Source organism: Siphateles boraxobius, unplaced genomic scaffold (genome assembly GCF_051911475.1).
Source record: "Siphateles boraxobius isolate OS27281-9 unplaced genomic scaffold, OSU_SipBor_1 48, whole genome shotgun sequence".
Lineage (NCBI taxonomy): Eukaryota > Metazoa > Chordata > Actinopteri > Cypriniformes > Leuciscidae > Siphateles > Siphateles boraxobius.
The window spans coordinates 11,384,644-11,393,071 of NW_027509119.1; the positions used below are offsets into that span (position 1 = coordinate 11,384,644).

Here is an 8,428-nt window from a genome sequence, read left to right on the forward strand (position 1 = left end):
GATGATATTAGTTCCTATAAGGTAGAATTGGTCAGTAAAACTTTTTGAGCTGGGCAACACATAACTCCTTTACATATGTATTATCATAAAAAAATCTTTTTTGATATAGTGTGATATTGTATAGTATCCATAAATAGTTTTTTACCAGGATGTTCATCACATCATGATGAACAGATTGAGTAGAATAAATAATCATTGAGAGGCCTTCTAGACCTTATTCAGAGCAGCGCCATGACAAAAGCGAGGGTGTGAGGGATGGACTTACAATGTTTTCAATGGCAAAATATTTTTGCAGTGTTTCGTCAGCAGATTTATCCAAAAACGCATTAAATAACAATACAATCCACTGAAGAGATGTATGTTTATCCCTCACAGCCTCACTTTCATTAGAAAAAGGTCTATAGGTGAAGAATATTCTATCTCTCAAAGATATAGCTTTCTGTAAACAGTTGTTGTTTTTGTTTTTTTGTATATTATTCATCAATTATTGGCACCCCTAGAATTTTTTACGAGTAAATTATCTCTGATATATATTTATATAATATTTACCTTTTTTTAGCACACCAGGATGACTAGGAACATGAAATTGGCTATGACTTCTTGTTTCAAAGGAGTTTAAATATGAGGAAAACACAAAGGCCAAATTCCCTTAATCATCCATCACAATGAGTAAAACCAAAGAGTATAGATTGTTGAGTATTACAAAATAGAAAGTGGCTGTAAAAAAATAGGTAAAGAATTGAAAATCCCCATTTTTTTTTAATTTTTAAAAATAGTGCAAAATAGTGCAGTAGCGAACAATCTAGTAATTCCATAATTCCAGAAGTGAAATAAAAGTGTGTTAATGTATAGGTGTGTGTGTGAGTGTGGGTGTGTGTATGTGTGTGTATGCATAAACAACGTAACCATTTATTATTTATTACCGTCGTCATTACCATCACCACCACCACTCCTCACTACCATCATACTGCCAACACTGTATTAGTCAATTTTTTTTCTTATTTCCCTTTTTCCTCCTATGTAACAATTGCCATTGTCAGCACTCTCCAAAAATAAAAGATACTATAATAATATAATATAATATAAGATAACTCTCCCCCTACATCTCTTCAGTCCCTATCTTCTCTTTTTACAAATTTTTTTTTTATGTTATGTGTAGTCTAAGGTGCATTAGAGAGTGTCCCAACTTGGGACAGAGATGCTGTCCCATGGAAGCCACTTCTCGCCTGTCTTGCCTGCCTAAGTGTTTGAGGTTTTTCAGATATATATATATATATATATATATATATATATATATATATATATATACCTATTCTATGTTGTGGTTTGAGGAAATCCCCATTTTGACCATCAGGGCAATAATTAAGAAGTTCCAATCAACTAAAGACGTTAAAAATCTACCAGGAAGAGGACGTGTGTCTATATTGTCTTAATGCACGGTGAGGAGGAGAGTTTGAGTGGCCAAAGGCTCTCCAAGGATCACAGTTGGAGAATTGCAAAGATTACTTGAGCCTTGGGGGTCAGAAAGCCTAAAAATTAAATCAAACAACGCTTACACAATGGCTGTGGAGGGTTTCAAGAAAAATCCTCCTCGCTCCTCCAAAAATAAACTCCAGCATATTCAGTTACATGTAATTGCATCCTGAGCTTGTTTATGTTACTAAACGATCTGACCATATTATGGATGCAGCAGACTTGACAAATTGAGATGATTTTGCTTCTCGCAGTATCGCAAGGATGGACCAACAAGAGGAGAGCATCTCGAACACAGGTCGGGTGGTCCAAGCTCTTGTGGTGCAGGTGTCCGAGCTCACCCAACAACTACCTCATCTGAAGGGTCCCGCTGTGCCACCCACACTGCATGTTCAGCCCATTCCACCAGAGTCGCACTATCAGCCGCGAGCCACGCTTACCCACACCAGAAGGATATTCAGGTGAGCACGAGTATTGCAGAGCATTCCTTACCCGATGCTTGATGCATTTTTCGTTACAGCTGCAGACATTCAGCCAGGAACAGACCAAAGTGGTGTTTGTTCTCACGCTACTGTCGAGCAAGGCGGCTCTTTGGGGAATGGAGGTGTGGGAGAACCGGGATCCATGAAGCACCTCATTCCAAGCACTCTCCGAAGAAATGAGGAGGGTCTTCGATCGTGCGGTGGCGGGTAGGGAGGCAGCCAGACTACTCGCTGATCTCCGCCAGGGAGATCGCTCGGTGTCGAAATATTCCATCCAGTTCCGCACCCTGGCCGCAGAGTGCCAATGGAACGAGGAGGAGCAGTGGGACAGATTCCTGCATGGGTTGGCTGACCGTGTCCAGAGAGAGATTTATATGCTGGACCTCCCTCCAAGGTTGAATGGACTCATTGAGCTGGCGCTAAGAGTCAATGCTCGGTTGAGCAAGATGGGCCGGTTTCATCAGAGTTGTCATTTTTGCGGCGTGGAGGACTCAGCGGGGGTGAGGTTATTTTTTGTTGGGAAGAAGGATGGGTCTCTGCGACCGTATATTGATTACTGGGGGTTGAACAACATCACGGTAAAGATGTTATCTTATCCTTTACCGTTGATGTCTTCGCGATTAATCGAACAAGTTACCTCGATTACGATTATTGAACGATTATTTAAAATAAATTATTTCTCATGTGTCACTGGCAAGGCTTATACTGTAAATATTCACGGTTATTTTTTTAATAAAAGAATGCATAATCCTATCTTTGTGATTCTAAAATAAGGAAACACACAGATAGCTTTTAATGCTTACTTATTAAATATTTCAAACAATTGAATCAAACAAAGCATACAATGCTTGAAATAAAAACGTCTTATAAAAAAGTAATTAAGTTTCAATGTAAAAAGAAAGTTTCCTAAAAATTTATAAAATAGTTCTTTTTGTAAACAAAATAAATTATTGTAAATATTGCCATCTTAAAAGTAAAATATAACTTGTAAAAAACTAAAAAAACTAATCCTTTTCATATTGTGTAGTATTTGTAAATGCTTGTGTTATCGAAACCTGCTTTGTGGAGTGGAGGCACTTGTTGCTGGGCGTTTTTCAGTCTCTCTCTTTTTTCGCGTGTTTCTTTGGTACAAGCGGCTCCTGTTGCTGAGTTGACTCAGTGTTTGAGTTCCCTTTCACACAGAGATTCCGGAAAATACATGGATAAAGTGGCCCGGGATTTGACCCGGGTTCGTTTGACTTTGCTTCATTCACACTGCCAGTGATTTTCCGGAATCAACAGAGTGCGTTCACACAGACACACACAACCCGCAAAGACACGTGACATGTCCCAGCGGCGTCTATAATTTGCTTATGAGCTGCCATTTCTCTCGAGAAGCCACGCTTGTGCATTTTTTTTCTCTGATTCGATCATAAACTAGCGCATTACGAACCGTTTCACGCTGGCGAACGATCCCGGCTTAGCGCCATCATTACGACACGGCATTGATTATGGCTTTTGTTCACACAGCGCGCGTTCCGGGACTGAACACGGCAATGTTACTATGTCCCCAACCTGGCATCAATCCCGGGTCGTTTTTGTGTTCACAGAAGGTGTTTGTTCTGGCAATTTCCCGGGATCAACGCGCTGTGTGAAAGGGGCTCATGTTGCTTCAATGTCGCAGACTGGACGGGGCGGAGTTACGTGACTACACACGCGTTAAAATGTTTTAAGGGGAAAGTAGCTCCATTAACACACAGTGGGCGGAAATATTAATAGGATTAAAAAAAACGAAATAACCGACATGGTAAAATTACGTCGGTTCTAGGCTCTGAATTTCGGTTTCGATTATTTTTCGATTAATCATCCAGCCCTACTTCGAGCGATTACAGGGAGCATCCATCTTCACAAAATTGGATTTATGTAACGCAGGTGTGCCCAACCCTGCTCCTGCCGATCGACTGTCCTGCACAGTTCATATCCAACCCTAATCAAACAGTATGAAAGTATGAGTATGACGCTGTGCAGTGAAAGCCGACGTAAATTGGAAGCTGCAGGGCCGATCTCCCTTATCTCAACCAGGGCAACCAACATCGGTACATGGTACGTGAGGACCATGTACGAAGCAGGGAAGACAGCGGAAGTGGCAGCAGAGATGCGGAGCTACAACCTCACCCTGCTTGGAATCAGCGAATCTCGATGGACGCAGTCCGGTCAGAAGAGGCTGATCACTGGCGAGATGATGCTGTACTCGGGATATGAGGAGGATAACGCCCCCCACACACAAGGAGTAGCGCTGATATTGTCAAGAACAACACAGCGAGCACTCACTGGATGGGAAGCCCACGGCCCAAGGATCATTACAGCATCTTTCCGAACGAAGAAGAAGAAGATCACCATGAATGTTGTGCAGTGCTATGCACCCACCAATGACAGTGAGGAGGGAGACAAGGAGCAGTTATATAGCAGATTGAAGTCCATCCTGGAGAGCTACCCAGAGAAAGATGTCACCATCCTGATGGGGGATTTTAATGCCAAGGTGGGGAAGGATAACATCGGGTATAAGGAAGTGATGGGAAGACATGGACTTGGTGACATGAATGAAAATGGTGAGAGGTTTGCAGATCTGTGTGCTCTCAATGACCTGGTGATCGGTGACAGTGTCTTCGCACATAGGAGGATACACAAGGCAACTTGGGTGTCACCGGACGGCTCCACCGAGAACCAGATAGACCACATCTGCATCGCCAGGAAATTCAGAAGATCCCTACAGGATGTGAGAGTGAGGTGAGGAGCGGATGTCGCATCAGACCACCACCTCTGTAGCAATGTTCAGGGAAGAAGGAGGCGGGAACCGGCGAACAATCAATTAAACTTTATTTAAAACAAAATAAACAAACCAAAATACCGCCAGCAGCCCCTCGCGGACGACTGCTGGCTACCGAAAATAAATATAAATGCCAGCAGCCCCTCGCGGACGACTGCTGGCTAAAATAAAATACAAATACAAAAACAAAACACAACTAAAATACAGGTCTGTTCCTCTCTCGATCATCAACGTCGTTGCTCCTCCTTTATGCTTCCGCTCCTCCGTGAGAGATGCGAGACCGGTGTGCTTCACAGGTGTTGCTCATTAGCAATCGCACCACCGGCCTCGCGCCGTTCTCTCACGTTCCTCGGCCGTCCTGTTCGCCACAACCTCGTAGTGGCAAGACTGAAGCTGCAGTTGAAGAAGGGGTGGATGGGAATTACAGCACAGAGGCACAAGTACAGCACCTGCTTTCTGAGGGACACACACAAGCTGGAGGAATTTAGAGTGGCCTTGAGCAACAGGTTCCAAATACTGCAAGAACTAGAAGAGGAGGAGGATACAGTGGATGGCAGATAGAGAGTGAAAGAAACCATAACAACAACATGCAGGGATGTCCTTGGACCCCTGAAATACCAGCATAAGGAGTGGTTGTCGACAGAGACATTGAGGAAGATTCAGGAAAGGAAAGAGAAGAAAGCAGCCCTCAACAACATTAGAACAAGAGCGGAAAAGGCCAAGGCACAAGATGATTTCACAGCTGCCAACAAAGAAGTGAAGAAGCGTATTAGAACCGACAAGTGGAACTATGTTGATGGTCTGATAGCTGAAGCAGAAAAAGCAGCAAGAAATGGCAACATGAAAGATCTGCATTCCATCACAAAGATGCTGTCAGGGAAGTTCTGCAAGCCAGGTAGGCCGGAGAAGGACAAGGAGGGAAAGATATTGAAGGGAGAGGAACAACAAATGGACAGATGGAGGGAACACTTCGAAGAACTGTTGAACAGACAAATGCCAGCAAACCCGCCAACCATCAATCCAGCAGCAGAGGATCTACCAATAGACTGCAGTGTAACCACCAGTGAAGAGATCCGCAAGGCAGTAGGCCAGCAGAGGAATGGCAAGGCAGCAGGTCCAGACAGCATACCAGCAGAAGCATTATAGGCGGACCTGGAAACAATGGTAGAGATACTGTTCCCATTGTTCAAGAAAATCTGGGAGGAGGAACAGGTGCCCACGGAGTGGAAGGAGGGATACATTATAAAGCTACCTAAGAAAGGCGACCTCAGCAAGTGTGACAACTACCGAGGGATTACGCTACTGTCCATTCCAGGGAAAGTGTTCAATAGGATCATCCTGAATAGAATGAAGGACCAGGTGGACACTCAACTCCGTGACCAGCAGACAGGCTTCCTGAAAGATAGATCCTGTATGGATCAGATAGCCACCCTGCGTATCATTGTTGAGCAGTCAATGGAGTGGAACTCTTCCCTCTTCATCATCTTCGTAGACTACGAGAAGGCTTTTGACAGCCTGGATAGGAGTGCCCTTTGGAACCTTCTCTGGCATTATGGTGCCAGCCAAGATTGTTAACATCATCCAAAACTCGTACAACGGTATGATCAGCAGAGTGGTCCATGGACGGAAGCTTACGGAGACCTTCGAAGTGAGAACCGGGGTTCGTCAGGGATGCCTGCTCTCTCCCTTTCTCTTCTTGCTAGCCATCGATTGGATAAGGAAGATTACAACGGCACATACAAGAACAGGAATCCAGTGGACACCCTTCACACAACTCAACGACCTGGACTTTGCGGATGATTTGGCCTTGCTATCCCTATCCCTTGCTACGCTGACGTCAAGGCACGAATATGTAAAGCAAGAGCAGCCTTCCTACAGCTGAGGAACATCTGGAGCTCGAAGGAACTGGGCCTGAGGACAAAGGTCAGGCTGTTCAACACCAATGTCGAGGCGGTCCTCCTCTATGGTGCAGAGACATGGAGGACAACAGTGGTGACAATGAAGAAAGCTCAGACCTTCATCAACTCCTGTCTGCAAAGAATCCTCCAGATCCGCTGGCCAAACACCATCAGCAACCAGGACCTTTGGCAGAGAACCATTCAGCTTCCTGCAGAAGATGAGATCCTGAAACGACGCTGGAGATGGATTGGCCACACGCTCCGCAAGCCAGCTTCCAACATCACCAGGCAAGCGCTCACCTGCAATCCCCAAGGCAAAAGGAAGAGAGGAAGGCCAAGAAATACGTGGCGCCGATATCTGGCAGCTGATACCAAAGAACTTGGATACACCTGGAGCCAGCTGGAGAGAAAAGCCCAAGACAAGGATGCCTGGAGAGCTCTTGTTGGCGGCCTATGACCCAGGAGGGGTAGCAGGCATAAGTAAGTAATCAAACACACCTGAAGCAACCAATTAAGGTCTTCAGGATCACTTGAAAATTAAAGGCAGGTGTATAATTAGGGTCGGAGATAAACTGTGCAGGACAGTCGATCGGCAGGAGCAGGGTTGGGCACCCCTGATGTAACGCTTATCATTTGGTCCGCATAAGGAAGGCTGATGAATGGAAAACTGCTTTCAATACCTCCAGGGGGCACTTTGAATACTTGGCCATGCCGTTCAGGCTGTCCAACTCCCCAGTGGTCTTCCAGGCACTCGTCAATGACGTGCAGAGAGATATGGTTGACCAGTTCATATATGTTTACCTGGATGACATATTGATTTTTTCATCTTCTCTCCAGGAACACATTTAGCATGTCAGACGAGTGCTTCAGACGTTGCTAGAGAATGGGCTTTTTGTCAAGGCGGAGAAATGCGTTTTTCATGCATCTCATCGTTTATCACCTGCCGATCGTAACTATGACATTGGTAACAAAGAGTTGTTGGCAGTCAAGTTAGCGCTGGAAGAATGGCGTCACTGGTTAGAAGGGTCAGGGGTACCTTTTATAGTATTGACCGATCACAAGAACCTAGAATAAATCAGAACCGCCAAAAGACTCAACTCTAGGCAGGCTCGTGGGGCACTTTTTTTCGGACGTTTTGACTTTTCTCTCTCGTACCGCCCGGGTTCCAAGAACATCAAACCCGACTCGTTATCTCGAATTTTTGATCAATCCGAACGCCTGTCCAGTCCTGAGTGTATTTTACCCGAGACCCTATTTGTCTCTGCTCTCAGATGGGACATCGAATCGAAGGTCATGTCGGCCTTAGAAGGGGTAACGCGTCCGCCTGATTGCCCACCGAATCGTTTGTTCCCCTGCCATAGGGGTATCGGTCCGACGTCATTCAGTGGGGACATTGATTCAGCATAGCGTGTCATCCAGGAGTTAACCGCACCAGTTTTTTGGTAAGACAACGATTCTGGTGGCTATTAATGGCTCACGACATCCGTAGGTTTGTCTTGGCTTGCTCAGTTTGTGCCACTGGTAAGACTTCCTATCGACCCCCAGATGGGTTACTCCAACTTCGTGACCCTGGTCCCACATCGCTCTAGATTTTATTACCGCCCTCCCAAAAAAAAAGTGTGGCTTTCAACTAAGAACATTCATCTCCGATCCGTGTCTAACAAGCTTGCTCCCAAATTTATTGGCCCGTTCTCTGTCACCAAGATCATTAGTCTGGTGGCAGTCCGACTCAAACTTCCTCCTATGTACAGGAGAATTCATCCTGCCTT

At 45.0% G+C, this 8,428-nt stretch overlaps 1 pseudogene; it reads left to right on the forward strand.

The window, feature by feature from the left end:
- The first annotated feature begins 3,948 nt into the window (after positions 1 to 3,948).
- Positions 3,949 to 7,116, forward strand: LOC143710841 (uncharacterized; annotated as a pseudogene).
- Positions 7,117 to 8,428: the final 1,312 nt, after the last annotated feature.